We start from the raw sequence: 22,482 nt of genomic DNA on the forward strand, positions 1-22,482 counted from the left end.
GTAAGAAACGTCCAACGTCGTTATAAGAAAAAGCCTTTTTCCCTACCATCGGTTATTAATGAGTCCCGTATCATGTAACAATAGTCGAAAATCACACTCCAGCGCCTACTGTGGTGTACTCTCGCTTGAGGGAAAAAAATAGAAACCTTACATTGTTGAAAGTTCCATCGTGAAGGGTGTCACAACAGAGAAAGAGAACTAACACAATATTCATGGTGTTCAGTTTTCGAGCCACTGAAGAAACTGCATTATAGTACTCCTGACTCTCTGATAATTGTCTCACCTCTCGCCCTCTTCGTTATGAACGTCACTCTGAAAGCACAACATTTCTTCCTAATCACAGACTTTTACAGTTTTGTGTGTCACAAAAAGATCACGCCTCCTACCGACACCAAAACCAACCTCCTAACTGTTGCACGAGGTTAAACCGATGTTAATGAAGGCCAGTTGTCTTCTAGTAATGACAACAGAAAATGAGGAGACAAAAAATGGAGGAGAAGTTCTGACTGCAATTTCCGACATGAGCACAAAAAGATGCCACTTGTCACCAGCCGATGATTACGCATTTGCCAAGCCATAGCCGGTCTTGGAGGAAGACAAAGAAACGAATGCAAATGGAGTCGACGGGTAAAGCCGGTATCCTTCAGGCAAAGAGCGTCACTCAGGACCTAGTTATGGTTTTGGTGCCATTATAACTACTTTCGCAATTGCTTCACAATCATCGTGAATAGTTACAAGTTGCAGTACACCGTAACTAGGTCTTGCTTCTGCGCAGTTTACACTGTTTTTGCGAGCAGGCTACATAAGATGAATGAGTATGTTTGGTGTTCTATCCTGCCTAATTGTCAAAGATGAGGTATCTAGGGAACCTGCTTCTCGGATCTAAAAACTAAAACTAAACTCCGTCCAAACAGGCCTAGGAAGGCTCAACAGTACCGACCGGCCGCTCTGTCATCCTCAGCCCACAGGCGTCACTCGATGCGGGTACGGAGGAGCATGTGGTCAGCACACCGCTCTCCCGGCCGTATGTCAGTTTGCGAGACCGGAGCCGCTACTTCTCAATCAAGTAGCTCCTCAGTTTGTCTCACAAAGGCTGTGTGGTGTCACCGCCAGACACCACACTTGCTAGGTGGTAGCCTTTAAATCGGCCGCGGTCCATTAGTATAAGTCGGACCTGCGTGTCGCCACTGTCAGTAATTGCAGACCGAGCGCCACCACACGGCAGGTCTAGAGAGACGTCCTGGCACTCGCCCCAGTTGTACAGCCGACTTTGCTAGCGAAGCTACACTGACAAATACGCTCTCATTTGCCGAGACGATAGTTAGCATAGCCTTCAGCTACATTTGCTACGACCTAGCAAGGCGCCATAGCAGTTGATAATTAATATTGTGAAGCATGTATCATCAAGAGCGATGTTCTACAAATGTGGATTAAAGTTAAGTATTACAAGATTTTCGTACTTTATTGCAATTCTCAAGAAATTATCCTGTTCCAGACCTCACGTCAATCTGCGTGAGCTTAACGCGTGTCTTTCGGCTTCCTCTCGTTGTGACTTGGCTGTCTTGCTAAGTCACAACAGGCTGAGTGCACCCAGCTTGCCAACAGCGCTTGGCAGACCGGATGGTCACCCATCCACGTGCTAGCCCAGCCCGACAGCGCTGAACTTCGGGGATCTAACGCGAACCGGTGTTACAACTGCGGCAATGCCATTGGCTTGCTTCTCGGATCGCTGGACATCAATTCAAGCAAGTCGTATTAAAGAGTTTTATTACGAAATGAATAATTACAACAGTTAACTATGACAATAACAAAGAAGTGTTGCAAGTAAAGGGCGACATGCAAATAAGAAATAAGAAAAGAATTAAAAAATGTGAAGATAAGGATAAAACAAAGTACATCAATGCGTGGTGAACTGTACGCGAAAGAAAAAACGGACCCCATGAGACATACGAAACTTGATTTATTTATCAATACTGTGAGAAGGGTACTGTTTAGACGTGGAATGAAAGGAAGATGGCCTCTTAGAAAAATGAACATCGCACATGCTATGGGTGTGAAGCTGTTGTAGTTGGCCAAGACGCTCCAAAATTTGTCAAATGATGACTGGAAAAAGATAATTAACGCATGGAAACCTTATTATAATTGTTTAATTAAGCCATGTATGGAAGTGAAACGTGGACGATAAATAGTTTAGACAACAGAAGCTTTCAAAATGTGGTGCTACAGAAGAATGCTGAAGATTAGATGGGTAGATCAAATAACTAATGAGGAGGTATTGAATAGAATTGGGGAGAAAAGAAATTTGTGGCACAACTTGACTAGAAGAAGGGATCGGCTGGTAGGACATGTTCTGAGGCATCAAGGGATCACCAATTTAGTACTGGAGGGCAGCGTGGAGGGTAAAAATCGTAGAGGGAGACGAAGAGATGAAAACACTAAGCAGATTTAGAAGGATGTAGGTTGCAGTAGGTACTGGGAGATCAAGAAGCTCGTACAGGATAGAGTAGCATGGAGAGCTGCATCAAACCAGTCTCTGGACTGAAGACCACAACAACAACAACATCATTAAAAGTTTTAGCTTCTACTTTTTATTTATAACTTCATTTACCAAACGAAGAACTGCTATCAAAAGTATGAAATTTTTGTATCTACATAATTTACTGTATTTAATTCTATAAATATACTGTATTTATTCCCCAATTCGTTTAGTTTGATTTGGGTTTTTTCAGCGACGAGTCGATATGCTGAGAAGAAGACTAGCCTACATATCAGAAGAAGAGAAGGAGAAGAATTCCAGCCACGTTATCTAAAGCTGATAGTGAAGCATCCGGCTACAATGATGGTCTGACCTGTGTTTTCTTGATATGACTGCAGGCGGATATATGTTGTAGACGAAATAGACAATGAACAGTACACTAAAGTATTAAGAAATCGACTATTGCCTCAAATACGAGACTGGTTAGGTGAAAATGAATGTATGTTTATGAGAGATGGAGCTCCATGCCATGAATTAAAAACAGTAATGGAATTTTTAAGAGAGAACAATATGAAAGTTCATGACTGACCTGGAAACAGCCCATAATTGAATAATCTCTGGGCAAAAAAGACATCCACCAAAACTGATTTGCTTCAAAAGCTTATACAAATCGCGTTTCATGGTGACGATATTAAAAAAAAAACAGTGTCACACGTTAACAGAGGGTATGCCAAGGCGAATCAAGGCACTTATAAAAGCCAAGGTTTAAACATAAACGGCATTGTTAACAAGTAACCTCTACAAAACGAAATTAAACTTGTTGAAATGAATATTTTAAGTTGTACTGTAATAACTTGGGGACAGATGTAGGGGATTTCCACATCTGATTCAGGAGTTTGTCGTCGGTCGTTGGAGCAATGAAGGATAAGTGGCAACTGCAAAAAAGTAGACGTCATTCCCGTGTTTAAGAGGGGTCTTAGGACAGATGAACATAGTTCTAGGCCTATATCGCTGACGTCAATCTGTTGTAGAATAATGGAACGCGTTTTATACTCACACATAATGGCGTGTTTCGAGAACTAAAATCTGCTCTGTAAAAATCAACGTGGATTCCGCAAACAGCGATCTTCCGAAACGCAGCTCGCGGCGTTTCTCTATGAGATCTCCCTTGCTGTTTGATCCCGTGTACTTCGACTTGGGAAGGCATTTGCCACAGTCACGTTCTGAGTTTGATGAAAAAAGTACGAGCTTACAGACTATAGGACTGGATTCAAGACTTTCCTCCAGACAGAACTCAACACATCGCTCGTAACGGAACATTAACGACAGATATAAAGCCAGTTAGAGGAGTACCGCAAGGACTGAATGCTTTCTCAGAAAGTTATTTTGAAGAATTAGTTCATGAGCCCAATCAAAGCGTAAATGGTTGCGAAGGCATACTTGATCTCTTAGCAACAAATAATCTTGGACAAAAGTGAGTATCGTGACGAATACAGGGATTAGCGACCACAAGGCAGTTGCTGCTAGGCTGAACACCGTAACACCCACAACCATCAAAAAGAAAAGCAAAGTATATCTATTTAAAAAAGCTGATAAAAATGGTCTTAAGGCCGTTTTAAGAGACAGTCTTCACTCCTTCCGATCTGATCATGTAAGCGTAGAAAAATTGTGGAATGATCTGAAAGAGATAGCATCGACAGCAATTGAGAGATATATAGACCTACCACATAAATTAATAAGTGTTGGTACTGATCCCCCATGCTACACAAAACGGGTCAGATCGCTGTTGCAGAAGCAGCGAAAAAAGCAAGCCAAATTTAAAAGAAAGCAAAATCCCCAAGAATGGCAAAGTTTTACAGACGTTCGAAGTATAGCGCGTACTTCACTGCAAGATGCTTTTAATAATTTCCATAACGAAATTCTGTCTCGAAATCTCGCAGAAAACTCAAAGAGATTCTGGTCACACATAAAGCACACCAATGGCAAGACGCAGTCATTACCTTCACTGCACGATAACAGCGGCCGGCCGGAGTGGCCGTGCGGTTCTAGGCGCTACAGTCTGGAACCGAGCGACCGCTAAGGTCGCAGGTTCGAATCCTGCCTCGGGCATGGATGTGTGGTGTCCTTAGGTTAGTTAGGTTTAATTAGTTCTAAGTTCTAGGCGACTGATGACCTCAGAAGTTAAGTCGCATAGTGCTCAGAGCCATTTGATAACAACGGTGAAGTCACTGATGACAGTACCACTAAGGCAGAGTTATTAGACACTGTTTTCCGAAATTCCTTCACCAAAGAAGGCGAAGTAAATATTCCCGAATTCCAATCAAGAACAACTGCGAAGATGAGAAACACAGAAGTAGATATCATCTGTGTAACAAAGCAGCTTAAATCACTTAATAAAGCCAAGGCCTCCGGTCCAGTTTGGATACCAGTCAGGTTCCTTTCAGAGTATGCTGATACAATAGCTGCATATTTAGCAATTATATACAACCACTCGCTCACAGAAAGATCCAAAAAGGGAAGTGGGAGTAATCCGATGAATTACAGGCCTATATCACTAACGTCGATTTGCAATTAAATAAAATTTTCCATGACTAACATTCTCTCGTGATCTTCCCAGCTAGGAATTAAGCAAATATTTTGTCGACAAAATACCTAACTTCATGTTAGAATCCAGCCAAACAAAATTCGTATGACTAAAACTACTCTTCTCGTCTTCCCGGCTACTTAGAAACCAGTAATTGAATGATAAATGGTCTGTTTGCCTGCGTGAACGCCAATCATAACTCGGACGACGACAGCATAAGCCAGGCTGTTCCAGCCCGCCCTGCACCGCAAAGCGTTGTTGCTCGGTGTGAAGCGTCAAACGGGCCCGCAGGGCACGGAGGAGCCTTCCTGTGCTGTCGGAACAGCCCGTTTAAAACATCTGCACTGTCTTCATTCCATCGGTCAGCGTGCTGCTTGGATGTGGTGAAATATCTCACAGCGAGTGTATTTGTTGAAAGTCAAGCATGCCGAAAGTAGCCAGCTCCAACTCATCTCTGATTCGTCAGTGGTTACAAGAATTTCATGCTGTATCTACACAAGAAAGAGTTATTCACTGCAGTGTGTGCAACAAAGACGTAAGTAAAACGTTAACCTTTTATCTGCTATGCCCACTCAAAAAAGAAAACAATCATGCCACTGTTTTTCCTTGGACCAGACACATGCGAATGCAAAAATATTGTTTCTAACCCCTTAATGTAGGTTTTGCTAAGCAGAGCTCGTACGTAAATACTTCCACAAAGTATTTCTCATTTCTTTTTGTTTTTAGGTACATTCTGAACATTCGCATTTAAGTCAGCATGTTGCAGGGATTAAAAGCTAGGCAAATTTAAAAAATAACTCAAACTTCTAACATACGTTTGTAACTAAACCAAATGCAACAAACAAGAACGAATTTCATAGTGACCTGGGTCGAGCCATTGTTGCAGAAAACATACCGTTCAGTGCAGTATAAAGTAGCCAGTCCAAAAGTTTTCTTGAGAAATACTGTCACCGCAGCATCCCATTACAATGCACACCGAGAAAGAACTATTTAGATACTTTATATGACAATACATTGAGCAGGGGCGATTCGTACATGTGGATCTCTGTCGATCAGACAACTGACAGACAAGGTCGATATGTGGCTAATTTGATTGTTGGAAAGTTAGATCCTTACATTCGCTCTGTACCTCATCTGATCTGCAGCAAGGAGCTAAGAGAAACTAACCAAGAAACAATTGACCACTTCGTTAATAAAGCCCTCAAATTACTTTTCCCCAACAGTCTAGATGAAAATGAAGTACCTGTAATCTGCACTGATGCAACCGCGTACATGATTGCTCCTGTTAAATTGTTGAAAGTATTTTACCCAGCCTTGCTCCGTACCACACGTCTTGCCCATGCCATGAATCGAATAGCCGAGACGATACGTCTCAAATTTCCACGTGTAAATACGTTAGTTTCAGCATCAAAAAGAAGCACCTACAAGAAGCAAGTTATTTCGAGAGGAACTTCCCAACGTACCACTTCCACCAGAACCCATACTTACTTGCTGTTCCGAATGGTTCAAATGGCTCTGAGCACTATGGGACTTACCTTCTGAGGTCATCAGTCCCCTAGAACTTAGAACTACTTAAACCTAACTAACCTAAGGACATCACACACATCCACGCCCGAGGCAGGATTCGAACCTGCGACCGTAGAGATCGCGCGGTTCCGGACTGTAGCGCCTAGAGCCGCTCGGCCACTCCGGCCGACTTACATGCTGTGGAACGAGGCTAGAGGCCATGGAATATTTTAGCGAGCATTAGGAAGACATTAAGAACACTGTTCTTAAATTGCGGGAGGAGACAATGAGCATTACTTAAGCTGAAGATTTTCTATAGGACCTAACAATTTTCAACGACATTGCATACATAAAACCTCTTTGTGCATTTTTGACCCGTATTATTAAAGCTCTAGAGTGATCAGGAAACTAGTCTACACGCAACTGCGATTGATAGATGACAGGAAAAAATCAACTTGGTCCCATGTTCTTTCTAATGGTATCAAAGATCGTGAGAAACTAAAGACAGGCTACAAAAAAACCCAGGACTGACCACCCTCTGCACAGTGGCTGACATCTTATCAGGTAAATCAACATGAGTGTGCGGTCCCATTGCACCTAATACCATCATTTAAATACGCTCCGGTGACATTTGCTGACGTGGAACGCTTATTCTCGGCACATAAGATGCTATTAACATGCAAGAGATGGAGTTTCTCAACGGAAAAATCTGGAGAAAGTGTTAGTTATTTACTGTGACTGTAATTATGGACATGGAGAATAATATAATGTGGATAGTTGTCAATCTATTTATCTTTCTAGACAATAAAATGTCAGATTTTGATCACCTATTTTCTGATTTTTATAACCTATATTTGTAAGTGATAGAACCTATTTTAGGTAGCTAATTTAAGATTTTTAGAACCTAAAAGTCCGAGGTCTAGTCATAGTACCCAAAGTCAGCCTCTAACCTCTCAAAAGTTTCGACCGAAAGTTCAGCATGAACTGTGAATTCCGCTTACGACCTACTTTACACGACTGGGCAAATCCAGAGCATCAGCTTCAACATTCAAAGCGAGCACCCCTACTTGACGCTCGGTGAAACGCGGTAGAACGCTGGCTAGCAGCCAAGATCGTCTTCTCTGGGCCCGACCGTCTAGTGGATCATAATCAAAAAGCAAATAAAAGTCCTGACCAATTAAAATTCGAACCTGATAATCGTTCGTGGAACTTCGCCTCAGTAAGAGTGGGAATGACACCTTAAAACTAGTCAAAACAATACTTCTACATCTACATGGATACTCTGCAAATCACATGGAAGTGCCTGGCAGATGGTTCATCGAACCACCTGCACAATTCTTTATAATTCCAACAGTGGGCATCACATAACCGAAACCGTGCAACAGTGTTTTGAGAAGCTCGTAATGAGTTGCAAATGGTAACCTGGGTCACATACTCGCCATGTCGAACACAATCTGGGACACAATTAATCGTCAGCTCCGAGCTCACGAAACACCACCGCGAAATTCGCTGGATCTGAGCGGCTTGTTGTGGACACCTGGGGTCTACTGTCGGCTACATGCCAGGGAGTCTTACTGTTCGTGTTCCGCGTACCTAGGAAGGACGGGCACGCTGTCGAATGTGTGATGGCAGTGATGTGGGGAGCAGCAGGAGGCGTGGGCGGGCGCCGGCCTGGGCTGGGCTGGCCGTCAGCAGACTGACTCGCCACGCCACGCCACGCCACGCCGCGTGCCCTTTGGCTGCCAGGCTAGCTGACTGGCTGGCTGACCCATTTCTGCTCGTCGTGCGCCTTTCTGCCTTTCTCTTCGCCATCCGCTCTGTACTCGCCGCACTTCCATCAGTTCTCCTACATCTCCAATAGCACATGCACTACTTCGCCAATTAGTTGTGAAATGAAGAAAACAAACAAAGAACTTCTCCACTGCTCTACATAGTTGTCATTGTTCCTGTTGTAGCCACCAATCCTACGACCGATCAGGTTCTATAAGCACTTCTGTACAAGTCTCCCCCCCCCCCCCCCTCACACACTCTGTCTGTCTTTCTTTCTCCACTTAATTGTCAAATTATCAACCCATAGCCTCTTTTACTCTCCTTGAGCCAGTAACTGATTTTCTCTCCCGTTAGATTTCGTACCCTTTCATCATTTCTCAATCTGTCTAACTTTCAGCGTTCTTATGAAGCATTACATTGCAAAAACTTCTATTCCATACTTGTCGATGCTTTTCATCGTCCACGTCTCATTTCCATACGGCTAGACTTCAGAAACTACTTTCAGAAAGTATTTCCGGAAACTTAAATTTGTATTCGATGTTAACATATTTCTCTTTCTCACAATTTTCTTTAATTCCATTAGAATCGTCTGATTTAATTTCGCGACATCCCATTCTCATTCTTTTACCTATGTTGATGTTCACCTTATAACCTCTTAATGCCAGTACTCATTTCATTTGATTGGTTTTTCAAGTCTTCTTTCGTACCTGACAAATTACAATGTCACCCACAATCCCTTAAACTTTTATGTCTTGTCCGTGAACTTTAATTCCCTCCCCAAACTTGTCGTTCGCTTCTTTCACTGCTTGCTCAAGATAGAGAATAAATAATAAGGGGGATAAGGTAACAACACTGCCTCACTCCCTTCCTCAGTTTCTATGTCTCTTTCACGTCCTTGGACCCTTAACTTCAAGTCCTTCGACCAGTTCAGTACAGGTACAGATGGCGTTTTCCTTCCCGTATTTTTCCTGGTATCTTCATAACTTCAGTATCATTCAGTACACTCCCCCCCACCATCCACTCAGCATTATAAAAAGCTTTGCGTTCTCGGATTAAAGGCCAGCTCTTCGACGTTATTCCAGTCTTCTAGCAAGGGAATCTCCCCATCGCACCCTCCTCATGTTTAGTAGTAAAATGGTCCAGTGGATAGCCCGTCAAAAACAGAACACATCTAGTGAATTAACAGAATCACAGCGTCGTGGCTGTGTGGTCACGGTGCTGGGCTGCGAAGCGGAAGATCCGTGATCGCATCTTCCTCATGCATCACTTCTTTCACAAAATTATGAAGTTTCCGTGCGGTAACTGACGGGTCTGTTCTGCTTCTGTAGTCCTGTCAATTGTCATACTATACATTGGTTAGAGAATGTGAGTCATGTGGTAAGAATGTATTACCGTCGCTAGTAAATGTGATGATTAGTGAGAGCAGGCGAAATGCCGCATAGATCTCTCACAGAAATGAAAATAACACATAAACAGGTGTCAACTATCTAAAAATAATGGAATTCAAGAATCAAAACTTCGAATACGGAACGCAAGGCCGGCCGTGGTGGCAGAGCGGTTCTAGACGCTTCAGTCCGGAACCACGCGGCTGCTAAGGTCGCAGGTTCGAATCCTGCCTTGGGCATGGATGTGTGTGATGTCCTTAGGTTAGTTAGGTTTAAGTAGTTTCTAAGTCTAGGGGACTGATGACCTCAGATGTTAAGTCCCATAGTGCTTAGAGCCATTTTTTGAACGGAACGCAAGAGTCATAACACGTGCTACTTGTGCAAAACAAATAGGAGGTACGTACGTCTCGAGCTCCCTTCCTCACATCACGCTGTTCCACCACGACACTGATACAAATTTTAATACAGCGAACAGACACGTAAATGACTGCACAGACAGTTCATAATTTCTGAGAAAAATAATGAAGCACGAGGAGGGAGATTTGAACACGGATCAGTTAAACACCATGGCCACATAACCAACACGCCGTTGCTATTTATATTCACATCTTGAGCTCGGACAGTTCACCATTTCTATTTTGCTTCTTTTTTTACAGTTCAGTACACCTCCTTCTTGTTTCCATGCTTGATCTAAGTTTAGTTTTTGACTGACTGTCCACTGGACCATCTCACCACTAAATCTGAGAGAGATGTGAAGAGGAGATTCCCTTGTAAGGCGATGTACCGTCCGGCTACTTTCAACACATCTTTTCTGTGTACCGAACAACAATGTCTCCAAACATGTTAGTTGCGGCGCCACAGTGAACCGGGAAGTATTCGATTTTTCCATGCATGCCTTACAATAAGAATAGATTAAGTTGCTTTATTGCTGTTCGCGAAGCAAAATTTTAACGTGGAGTCATATCTCGAGCGCCTATGACTGTGTTGGTGTTCTACTGAAGCTTATTGACTTTCTGTTTTAACAATGCAAATTTGACTAGTGAGTCTCTAGGTGCGTCCGACACCACAGTTTCAAAATAGGTAATTGTGTCAGCCCTAAAACACAAATAAGAAGGAGAAAAGTCAAAAACAGTTTTTATCGCAATAATTTGGTCGTTGACGACCTCCTGCCTCCCCCAAAGACACCTGAGTTATGTTAGCGCCTGACCTTTTAATTCTCTATAGTTCTGCACCTTCATCGTAAAGGCAAATTTGGATACACCCCCTTGCAAACGCTCCAAAACAGATACTAGGAAGTTTTCAGCAATAGCTCTTCTGGTAGGCATAGGAGCAAAGACGTTAGAAATTTTCTTTCCAAACCGTTATTTCGTAATTCGACTGATGTCTCGCTGGAACAAAATCTGAAATTTCGTGACTAATTAATTAGCTTCAACGTTTACTCAGGATCCGTAGAAAATAGTAACAACTGCAATCAATGTCAACAACTGCAATCAATGTCTCGCACCTTTATATCGCTCCGTCAGCAGGACAATCTACGCTTGTAGTTTTAGTTATAAATGGCTTTTCAACACAAATTACCCTACGGACTGTTCTCATGTCGACACAACGAAGTATAGATGTATCAGACTAGTTGTGCTTTGCTATTACTACAAAAATGCAGTCATCAGCGCATGAAAGTGAAAATAAAATTATGTATAAGGATTGCTTAGAACAATAAATTTTATCGGGAACTCGCGACTCAGGTGAGAGTTAAACAAGGTTTTATTAAAATATCTCTTCGAACATCATTTTGGATGAATTAATCAATCCGCTCATTAGTTTTCGGTGGAGGTCGGTTTCCGCCGTTTCTTCATTTGGAGTAGTTTGGCGCACTGCTTACAATGCCAGTACGGGATCTAGGGACTTTTGAGTTCCGCTGTTGTCAGCAGTGACGGAAGCAGCAGCCTGCGTTGCAGCGCCACGAACGTGCGGCGGCCAAGAATGCAACGATCACATCGCAGCAGCTGACTGCGTCTGGTGTCAGCAAAGCGATGAGGGTAGAGTGGGGGGAGGAGGCGGAGCAAGAGCGTAATACTGACCGCTTATAAACAGCACGTCAAACTTGTTGTCTCTCATTGATAAACGTTCCAAAATTTTCTTTTCTGTAACAAGGCTACAAAAAAGGAATGCAATAGAGACATTAACTCCAACCTCGGTGTGGCATCAAATGCGATAACGGAAAGGTTTACTGAGTTTCCATTATAATGCTACGACATGGGTACGAGCAGACAAGGATATGTCATAGTTTTAATACTGAGACATTGCCAGGGCTAGCTTCGTTGCTGGTTTCACCGAGAGTAGAACGTAACTTTAAGGCTTGACGCCTGCAAGAAGAAATTCATTCGATATGGATATTCGGACAGTCAGCAAACGATACTCCACCTTTTTTTACATTGCATTTTCAGTTCTCTGCTACGTGTAGTAAAAACTAGTCGAATCATCTACAACAAAAAAGTTTTGCCCGTAAGATTTCCTTCGGATCCTCAAAATTTCATTTAAATCTAGTCATTAAATTTGGGCTACGGTAGTTAATGACATATTTCCATTGAAAATATGTGTAGCTATTGCTTCGTATTATTTGTTGATTTATACTTGATTACTGCTTAGTCTGGCTGGTTGGAAAACTAGGCGTCAGAGTGAAGTTCTGATCGTGTGTCTACGACACATGTCTTATCTATTCTGTCACCCTGTTCTACAATTCTGTCTCTTCCAAAATATTCTAACAGTAACGAAGAGGCTGCAATATGTGAACACATTTGTACGACACAATTTATTTCGCTTTAATTTCAAGTACCAAGTACCTACTTACTCGGATCGCACTCACAGTACAATTACAGTCACTCATCTATCAGGAGCTTATAAGAGTTTACCATTGCCGATTTCTTGGAGTACGGTTGCCTTTCAATTGTATACCAGTTACCACCATACAAAATCAATCCTGTGCTTCCAAATTATTATTTTCGACCACGCTCGCTTCTCTCGGATACATACGCATCCTACTTGCGTGATGGCTCTGGCGCGAGTCACACTCCTTCGCGCCAAAAGATCTCCGTGCGCCAACCTCTCCCTTCTACAACTATGGGTATTCCGTGAGCGATGCCGCTGCGCTGTAGCAAAGAAGCGCAAGATTAGATTCGATGCGTGAAGCACAGGATCAGGGGCGTTTAACCCTACTACAACGGTGCTGTGATTGTGAAGTGGAAACGCGAAGGAAGAACCACAGCTAAACCAAGAGCAGCCAGACCTCATGTAATGACGGACAGAGACTATCGAAAGTCGCACACGGTGACTACTAAAAATTCTCATGAAATCAGCGGAAAGAATGACTCTTGAGTTCAAAAATGCTGCCAACAGTGCGGCTAGCACTATGATTGTGCGTGGGGAGTTAAAAAGAGTAGGACAGAATGGCCGAGCAGCTGCTCCTAAGCCATGTTCTGTAATCAAAATGTTAAGCAGCGCTTGGGATAGTGCAAAGAGCTACGCCGCTGGAGAGTAACTGGAAACGAGTGATTTGGACTGACGAATCGCGCTATGCCACAGCTTTCGTCTCCAGAAGATGGTGAACGACCGAAAATGGGGACATACCCTCAACGTTCGACAGTACGCGATGGGAAGTAGTCGCCTCCACAGTGATTCATTGAAATCGTTTAAAATTGCAGCGTCTCAACCAACCAATCAGTTCTGTGGTACACATTCCTTGGATATCGCCGTAGAAACGAACTTTCGTGTAGGTGCTGCTGCTTCTACCAATACCTGGGCTTGGCTCCTGTGTACTGTCTCTGGTAGCTATTATGTGCGTAACGACAACGAGAAACGACTTGGAAACTCTAGGATCGATATTCCAGCACGTTAAACATCTTCTCCAAGGGCGAAATTAATTCAAGAATGGGGCAAACGAGAGTTTTGGAAACAGTATTCTTAGACTGATTGCATTTTAGCGTTATCTTGCCGATGAACCAAAGTCTGCCAAATTCATTACCTAGGACCAAGCCTAGTAGGCATTCGATTTCGTATGCATAAAAGTTGTCACATCGAGATATTTGAATTAGTTGATTTATTCCGACTGACACTGACATTGTTTTCGTTGGATACTACTTTACATTTAAAGCAAGTTGCCAATCTTTGCACAACCTTGCAGACTTATCACGAACTAATTGAATCCAGAATGAGATTTTCACTCTGCAGCGGAGTGTGCGCTGATATGAAACTTCCTGGCAGATTAAAACTGTGTGCCCGACCGAGACTCGAACTCGGTACCTTTGCCTTTCGCGGGCAAGTGCTCTACCAACTGAGCTACCGAAGCACGACTCACGCCCGGTACTCACAGCTTGCCCGCGAAAGGCAAAGGTCCCGAGTTCGAGTCTCGGTCGGGCACACAGTTTTAATCTGCCAGGAAGTTTGAACTAATTGAATATTTGTGATGATTTTGTCTGATAGCAGGTACTTTATTGTGGATTACTGCATTATCTACAAGTGTCTGAGGTCACTATTAATGTTGTCTGGCAGCTCTTTCACTTACAATACGGTCCGCGCAGCTCCCTCCCTCGTGGGTTCGAGTCCTCCGTCGGGCATGGGTGTCTGTGTTGTCCATACCGTAAGTTAGTTTAAGTAGTGTGTAAGCTTAGGGACCGATGACCTAAGCAGTTTGGCCCCATAAGATCTTACCACAAATTTACAATTTTACGTACAATACGAACAACAAGGGTCTCAACACACTTCCCAGGGGCACGCCTAAACTTCCTTCCGCCGAGGACTTCCCAAGATAGCACGCTACGTCCGTATGATGGTGCTTTTGTCAGTAACCGTTGGTGTGTACGACTAAAGCTGGACGCCAGTGCCTCCAGATCACCTTTCGTCGGCTTCCAGCGGGACTTGGAGGCATGGAGGCCAGAGCTTTTTTGTGGCCGTGTTCCGGGCGCGCTAATTTGCCTGAGGGGAAACCGACTCCCTAATGGCCGATCCCTCCACGCTTGTTCTCACCGGCTCCTGTCCAAATATTCCTACGGCATCCGCTGTCGCCAGCGGCGCATTCCACAACTTTCACTCACACCAACAATGCGGCTTCAGTATAAGAGAGAAGAAGTAAAAAAGAGAAGTACGTTTTGGTATGCATGTGGCGCACAAAGAAATAATTGCTGTATCTTCAGGTCTGATTGCAACTTCCGGTTTTTTTTTCGAGTAGGTGTAGCTTTCCTTGCAATAGAAAAAGAGTCGATTGGTAGAATTTTCTAGTGACTACGAATGTCGAGCCGGCCAGTGCACGAGAGGGAGGGAGTCAGCAGGTAGCAGGGGTTGAGATCGGCGCGGTGGGGTGGAGTGGGGCGGCGTAACGGTCTCCGCTCCTGACTCAAAAGGCCAGTGCTTAGTCTCACCTGGTTCCTGGCAATCGCTGTTCCCTCTCTAGCCCACGGTGTAGTGTATAAGAACCAACATGCCCATTATTCTGCTTCGTATTTCGACGAGCTCGAGTGCCTGCATTAACATTATTAACGCGACGGGCAAATTTAGTTCTTGCTATGATTCACTAAAACTGTGTAACTGCCGAACAGCTCTTAAATTACAAATGTAAAGGTTCAGGTTTGGACCCTTTAGATCGCCGGCTAGTCGTGCTGTCCCCCTCCCCCCACCACCACTCTTCAAGCACCTAACAAGACACTGACGGAGAAAACTGAGTTCGTGAAAGAAAGGAAGATTAGGGCTTAGCGACCCGTTGCCGACGGCGAGATCGTTACAGATGACGTACAAGCTCAAACTGGGGCAGGAAGGTGGCCATGGCCCTCCAACAGAATCATCCCGGTGTTTGCTTTTGACGGTACAGGGAAATCAAGGAAACCTTAGGTTCATTTGTAAGAAAAATTGTAAAGCTGTGCACTTCACAGAAGGCAGAGGAGAGGTTCCCTATTACTACAATATCAATTAGTCATAATCGGAATAAGTCAATTAATACAAATATCTTGGTGCACTTATCTGTAAAGATATGAAATGCACCCATCACATAGCGTCAGTCGTAGGTAAACCGGGTAGTGAAAATCGGTTCATTGGTACGAGACTGAGATGAAGCAGCGCCCTTCAATGAAACTGCTTGAAAATGACTTGTGCGCCCCATTTTACAATACTGCTCAAGTCTGTGGTCCGCACCACATAGGGCTAACAGGAGTACTGGACAACAAAGGTTTGTTTGACACAGGGCGCCCGTCTTGGAAATGCTGAAAAAGCTGAATTGGCAGACGCTTGAAATCGTCCAAGTTCGCTTATTTACAAAATTTGTAGAACAAATATTAAGAAAAGAATCTAGATATATACTTCTTCTCCAGTACAGAACGCGAAGACAAAATATGACTAAATTACAACGCGCACAGAGAAATTTAAGAGAGAATTCTCTCCGCGCTCCGCACGCTATTGGAAGAACTCCTATGACGTGGTACAATGTTAAGTACCGTCTGCCATGCACTGCGCAGGGGTTTGCAGAGTGTGTACATGGATGTCGCGGTGGATGTAGGTGCTTTGCCTTACTGCGCCGTTCCTCGATCGCAGGACATCGATCACACTTTAAATGGGCAGATCCGGAGTTGGGTAGCACGCTCGAGTTTCAAGACTTCGCCTTTAAACGTGTCGTACCCATGACAGGCGGAATAGTCGTGTTCAGTTCTTTCTTGGGGATATTTTCTCTCGTATATATGTGGTTACTTGTAATGTTATGCAGCGTCGATTAACATCATAACGCGTCTTTTTTTATACGTCATGAATCGGACAATAAAATGTAAATACTTGTTTCTGCCTTTTTCTTCTAACCGTCAACGCATTAGACCGCGTGTGCTGCAGTCCAGTACAGGAACCGCAATTGGGCCGGACAGATTTGGCTCGGACAGATTACATAAAAAATGTCGATGTTTTCTAAAGAGAGATAAACATTTATATTAAAATTACAGTTCAGATGACTATCTGATAGACAGCGCTCAGTATCAGCGCAAATTTAAGCAAAGCGGCACATTGGTGTATCTGAATACCAGGATTGCTTATTTTTCATCGTAGTCTCTTTTCACCCCTACACATTTATGTCAGCAACGTTCTCGATTCGCAATGCCCTGCAGAAAGTAATCACCGCTGAAGCCTGCGAAGTACTCGATAGCAGCGGAAATGACGTCCTGGTCTGACGTGGCTTCCTATCCCCAAGAGCCACGTCTCGAGAATAGAGAACGGGCATATCGTGCAAAGAAGTGGCAACAATTGGATGCTGAACTGGTGGATTAGCGAACTTGTGTGTACCGTTTATAAAATGTTCACGACAACTATTTTCAATTATGCGTCCCGTCCTGCCAATGCATGATATTGGCACATTGGCAAGAGAAACAGAAGACTAATTGTCTTCCACGGCTCCTCATAAAGTCGGGATCTTGAGAAGCGCACAAATAACACACCTGATGTTATGCTGTACTAAGACTCGTCAACGCTCTTCCACACGTTGTGCGCCTAACATGTCTCCGAGATTGCTTTCTGCGTCCCCTACTCCTCTTTTGTTACAAGAATGTTTTATCTGTTGGTTGCCACAGTAATTTTTTTTTTTAATCTTCAAGTGTCTGAGTTCTGCTGGTAAGCTCTCTTCATCGGAGATGACTCTTTCTCAGGGAGTTACGGTTGCTGACAGTTGGCTCTCTAAATATAAATCAGTGAGGGTGGTTTTCTGTATGTACTATATCGCAATGTGCCATCATTTTTCCGTCTCAGTAAAACATCCAGGTACGAGAATACTGCCTCTCGTTGCAGCTAGTAGGGTAGCTGCCCTCGAAGCTTGTCCGAACGTCGATGTGTGGATATGAGAACCTCGCGGGCAATAGAATTAGCGATTTGTGAAAATAAATGGAACTGCATCTTTGAATTCAATAATTTGTTTGTAGCGTTCTGTGTTTAGCGCAGCAGGCAGGAGCAGTCGATAAGCAGAGCCATGGACGAGCTATGAATATCAATAAATGGTCGTAATGGTCACTCGCGAGACCATATCTCTGAAATGATTCGCCATCGGATGATAGGGACGTTTTCTGAAATAGTAGTTGGCAGCATGAAAATGTCCAACGTTTAATTAAGTTACTGATCAGATGGATGAGTTAAAGACACTGGCATATAGTACTCTCTGAAGTTTAATTATATTGAAGAAGGTTATCAGTCAAATTAAATGATCAACATCACTAGGAACGCATCGTGAAGACAGTTGAATTCAATTACCTTATCCGTCCCGCGTCCCACTTTAGGACAAGAGGAAAAGAGGAGATCCACGAGACGGAAAACAATGAGAATATATCGCCTGGGACGCTATAACCTATAGGGTGAACATTTTTGTGGGGGTGAGAGATCACATCTAAGGCGTTTGTGGGCGATATATTGTGTAAACCTGTGCTTACGTTAGAAGTCAAAAGCCTTGTAAATAGTGACTTCAGTGTCAAAACCAGTCAGCTAAGTTGGCTTAGGACAGCTCAACATCCTTAGTAGAGACTCAGAAGTAGTGTCCCACACGACAAATGTATCAACAGCACGGCGATTAAACCATTTAAAGCGCATAGCCGTTAGAATGGTACGTTCCAAAACACATTTTTTCGACAGCTTCCATACAGGGTGCGCTGAATCTTCATGTCAAAATTACGCCGTAGACAGTACAGCCTAAACACAGTATTAAGGGATAAAAGAATATTTATCGCGGTACAAGGTGTTAAATGAGGAATGCCTTTGTAAAGTATGTTTCACAACGAACACCGCTCTGCCGCATACACGTTGGTGACGTTACTTACAGAAGCAATACACCGTCCCATGGTCTGTGCACACGGCCGGGTTTGCGACTGTTTACAGTTCAAGACTGGTTGTCAAAGATGGGCGTTACTAGCTACACGAACTTACAAGTACGAATTTCATTTACGGTGTAGCACCATGTAATGCAAAGAAAGCCGAACAAACTTACAGAAAAAAAAGTCTGTAAGCACTATGGGACTTAAACATCTGAGGTCATCAGTCCCCTAGAACTTAGAACTACTTAAACCTAACTAACCTAAGGACATCACACACATCCATGCCCGGGGCAGGATTCGAACCTGCGACCATAGCAGCAGCGCGGTTCCGTAGTCAAGCGCCATAACCGCTCCGCCACAGTGGCCGGCCCTACAGACAAAAGATTCGCTACAGAGAATATCCTAATCGAAAATAAATGCTTTGCTAGGATAGAAGTTTGCAATGAATTAGAGCGTTCAAGTCACAGAGAACTGCTCGAGGTTGACGACAAAGATTAGATCGCACAGGAAAATCTGACTAAATGGTGTAAAGTCGTGTGGCGAAACATTCGTCAATAAGCTCGCGTGAAAAGCACGCTTCGGAGAGTACGGTGCGGAGGGTACTGGTGGAGCAACAATTACGTGAAACGTTCTATTAATTAGGTCAAAGAAATTAATTCACTGTCAAACGTAACGTAGAAAAGCATTATCGTGTAGTACTCTGGCATGTGATAAGTTCCTATGGAACCAAACCGCTGAGGTCATCGGTCCCTAGGCTTATACACTACTGTACTAACTTAAAGTAACTTACGCTAGGGACAACACACACACCCATGCCCGAGGGAGGACTCGAACCTCCGACGGGGGGACCCGCCCGAACTGTACTCTTATGAACTTCGAGTGGTTAATCGCTAAACTTTTGGACGCAAAATCGATGACGCATACCCAAGAACATTTGTTTTATCCGTGTGTGTGTGTGTGTGTGTGTGTGTGTGTGTGTGTGTGTGTGAGAGAGAGAGAGAGAGAGAGAGAGAGAGAGAGAGAGAGAGAGAGAGAAGAACGGCAGCGGGCACTTGTTGCTTGCTGCAGGCGGCGGCGGCAGGTCCTGTTACTCCACCTGCGGCGGACCGGACGTGACGTCAGCAGCGCGACGCGAGGATGCGCGCAGCGCCGCAGACGCGGTCTGCACGCCTGGCCGCGCAGGGGTTAAGGAACCGAACCGGCGCCGTGCTGTGCGGAGCGGCCGACAGCCGCGGGGGCGCGGCGTACAGAGGCGTAGCACCGCTGCCGGGTACAGCAAGAGCCGTAACGGAGCATCGAAGGGTGGGAACTTCCGACGGAATTTCCACTCCGACTCCGGCTGAGATGCCTTTAAAATGAAGGTTATGCGAAACAGAGTACACATTTCCAACACGAAAACACCCCAACTAACAGAAATAACGTTGCTAACCGCATACCCTGGGCGATCGAGGAAAGTTGCTGTATCCCGATAACAACCATATCTCTTTACAGGCCTCTTTAGGTATGTCCATCGTGAGAGGATCTATAAAATATTCTAAGAACTTTCTGTAACAGAGAAGAGCACTCGTAATGCGGAAACCAGGAACACCTTACAAACGGCTTTCAGACAACGGCAAGAGTTCGTATAGCGTTTAAGTTCAGTCTTTCATGTACTGTAGATTTACTCAGTGTGTAAGGTAGGCATTTATCAGTCGCTAATGAGGCCTAAGAGAAGTGTGATTCAACTGGAGAAAATATCCGTTCAACAAAATGAGGTGCAGCTACGGCCTTGTTATTTCTTTTGTTGGTATGGGAAAGCTAGATTGGCCACAAGTTATTTACGTCATAATGGGTACAAGACATAATGGAAATGTGTCCATTGAAAACGAAAAGAAAGTTGCTTTTAAAATGTTCATAAACCTCTCAATTGAAGAATGCAGCAACAAGGCCACCAAAAAATTGTCATTTCACGACCTTCGTCTGCAACCGCGCTAAGAAACAGGTATATTAGAAAAAAACAATGGAAATGGAATAAAAATGAGCAACATCGCACGCTAAATCAAAAGAAACTGCCAAGTTGAATTTCGAAATGACTGGTCATCGAGATCTCCCATTTCAACTCTTGGTGTCAAGTTCAACTCTTACTGTAATTTCTGATGCCTGTTAATGGGAGGCACTTTCTTTTCGTCTTCAATGCACACATTTCCATTATTTCTTGTACCCGTTATGACATAACTAACTTATAACCAAAGTAACTTTGTCATACAAGTAAATGAAATAAATTTAGACAGTGCTGCTGTGCTTCGATATCAACTGCGATAAATCACCCCCTTTACATCCTTAGTAATGACTGGGCCAGTTGTGCCAATTCATCAACTGCCGGCAGTTTTTGTTTTGGATACCTACGTACAACAAAAGATTAACGCACCGCATCTACAGTCCAGCAAACTAGATACATTGTCTGCACGGAAATCCTGAGACACCAGTCAGAGTGGCGGCAAAGGCTCAATGAGGAACTTGCTCATTAGCTTCGACTTCTATTTGCGCATCACGAGTGATAATAGCATGTGACATTAAGCACGCTCTGCCTGTAACGTGCTGAAATACGAAAACATTTCAGCAAAGAAAAGGTGAACCGATAAAACTCTCGTGTCTGACTTCTTGTATGATTGTGTTTTTAAGTCTATCATGATTTCTGCGACAGCTAGCATTCACAAATTTTGTTTTGTTTTCCTTATTTAAATCAATATGCATTTAGACCGATGAGAGCTCGTTTTCAGACAATGCATACAAATCGAAGAGTATAAATTGCGACTCCCTGTTCACGCAGAAGAAATAGTACCAGTGTGTCCGTTTCCTTGTTTATTAACTTTTTGATATTACGTTTCCTCAGTTTTACTCTACGAGCGTTAATGAATGTCACTCTTATTTGCGATTCGAGAATCAATTATGAAGAAATGAAACTACATTCGTTATACTGGGAACATTAACTATGAGCCGGCCGGAGGGCCGTGCGGTTCTAGGCGCTACAGTCTGGAGCCGAGCGACTGCTACGGTCGCAGGTTCGAATCCTGCCTCGGGCATGGATGTGTGTGATGTCCTTAGGTTAGTTAGGTTTAAGTAGTTCTAAGTTCTAGGCGACTGATGATCTAAGAAGTTAAGTCGCATAGTGCTCAGAGCCATTTGAACCATTTGAATTAACTATGAAGTTAATGAAACTGAAATTAATCATAACAAGAAAATTAATCATCAGAATAATTTAGTAACTATCCCAAGAAGTGATACTTGTTATGCAGTGTGAAACTGTATCACGTAACACGGTCTCATTTTTTGTTTAATTAAGTCTGCTACAGAATATAAAAAAGATAAGTCACGGAGAAAACTTTTTGCTGCAGAGCAGCCTTGGCCTAAGCAATAGATCGCAGAACTTGAGAGGGTCGTGGCCAGTGATAGGCAGGAGGCATTCATTTATTAGGGGATCACACTTCTTCTTTACTCATACACAACAGTATACTAAAATACTGCATTTCACAAAACAGAAGTTTTTGTATGGAATGAACATTAATTAATGTCGTAATCGTCACGAATGGGCTCGTCTTATGTCCTTTGACGGGAGAAATAACAACTTTTACTTATTTTACGACATGTGACCTTCAACGATGTTCTAGATGTAATTAATTCAGATATTTACTCAAATTATTTATCTCCTAATTCAGACCTGCAGACAATACGCAGTATAAAATCTCTGTAAAAAAAAAAAAGGAGATTACACACGCTAACAAAACGATATCGACAAACTTAGAAAGATTGTAGATGGCTCTTGAAGACCAGACTGGGCATAGGAAATGTTATTCAACTACACTACAGAGCGTCGAAGCCAAGGGGAAAAACAGCTGTCCTCGTAACGTGTTTCGACAGTCGTGTGGCCGTCAGACCATACCAGCGCCTTGAATGCTGTCAAGGTCCTCA

Source organism: Schistocerca americana, chromosome 7 (assembly GCF_021461395.2).
Source record: "Schistocerca americana isolate TAMUIC-IGC-003095 chromosome 7, iqSchAmer2.1, whole genome shotgun sequence".
Lineage (NCBI taxonomy): Eukaryota > Metazoa > Arthropoda > Insecta > Orthoptera > Acrididae > Schistocerca > Schistocerca americana.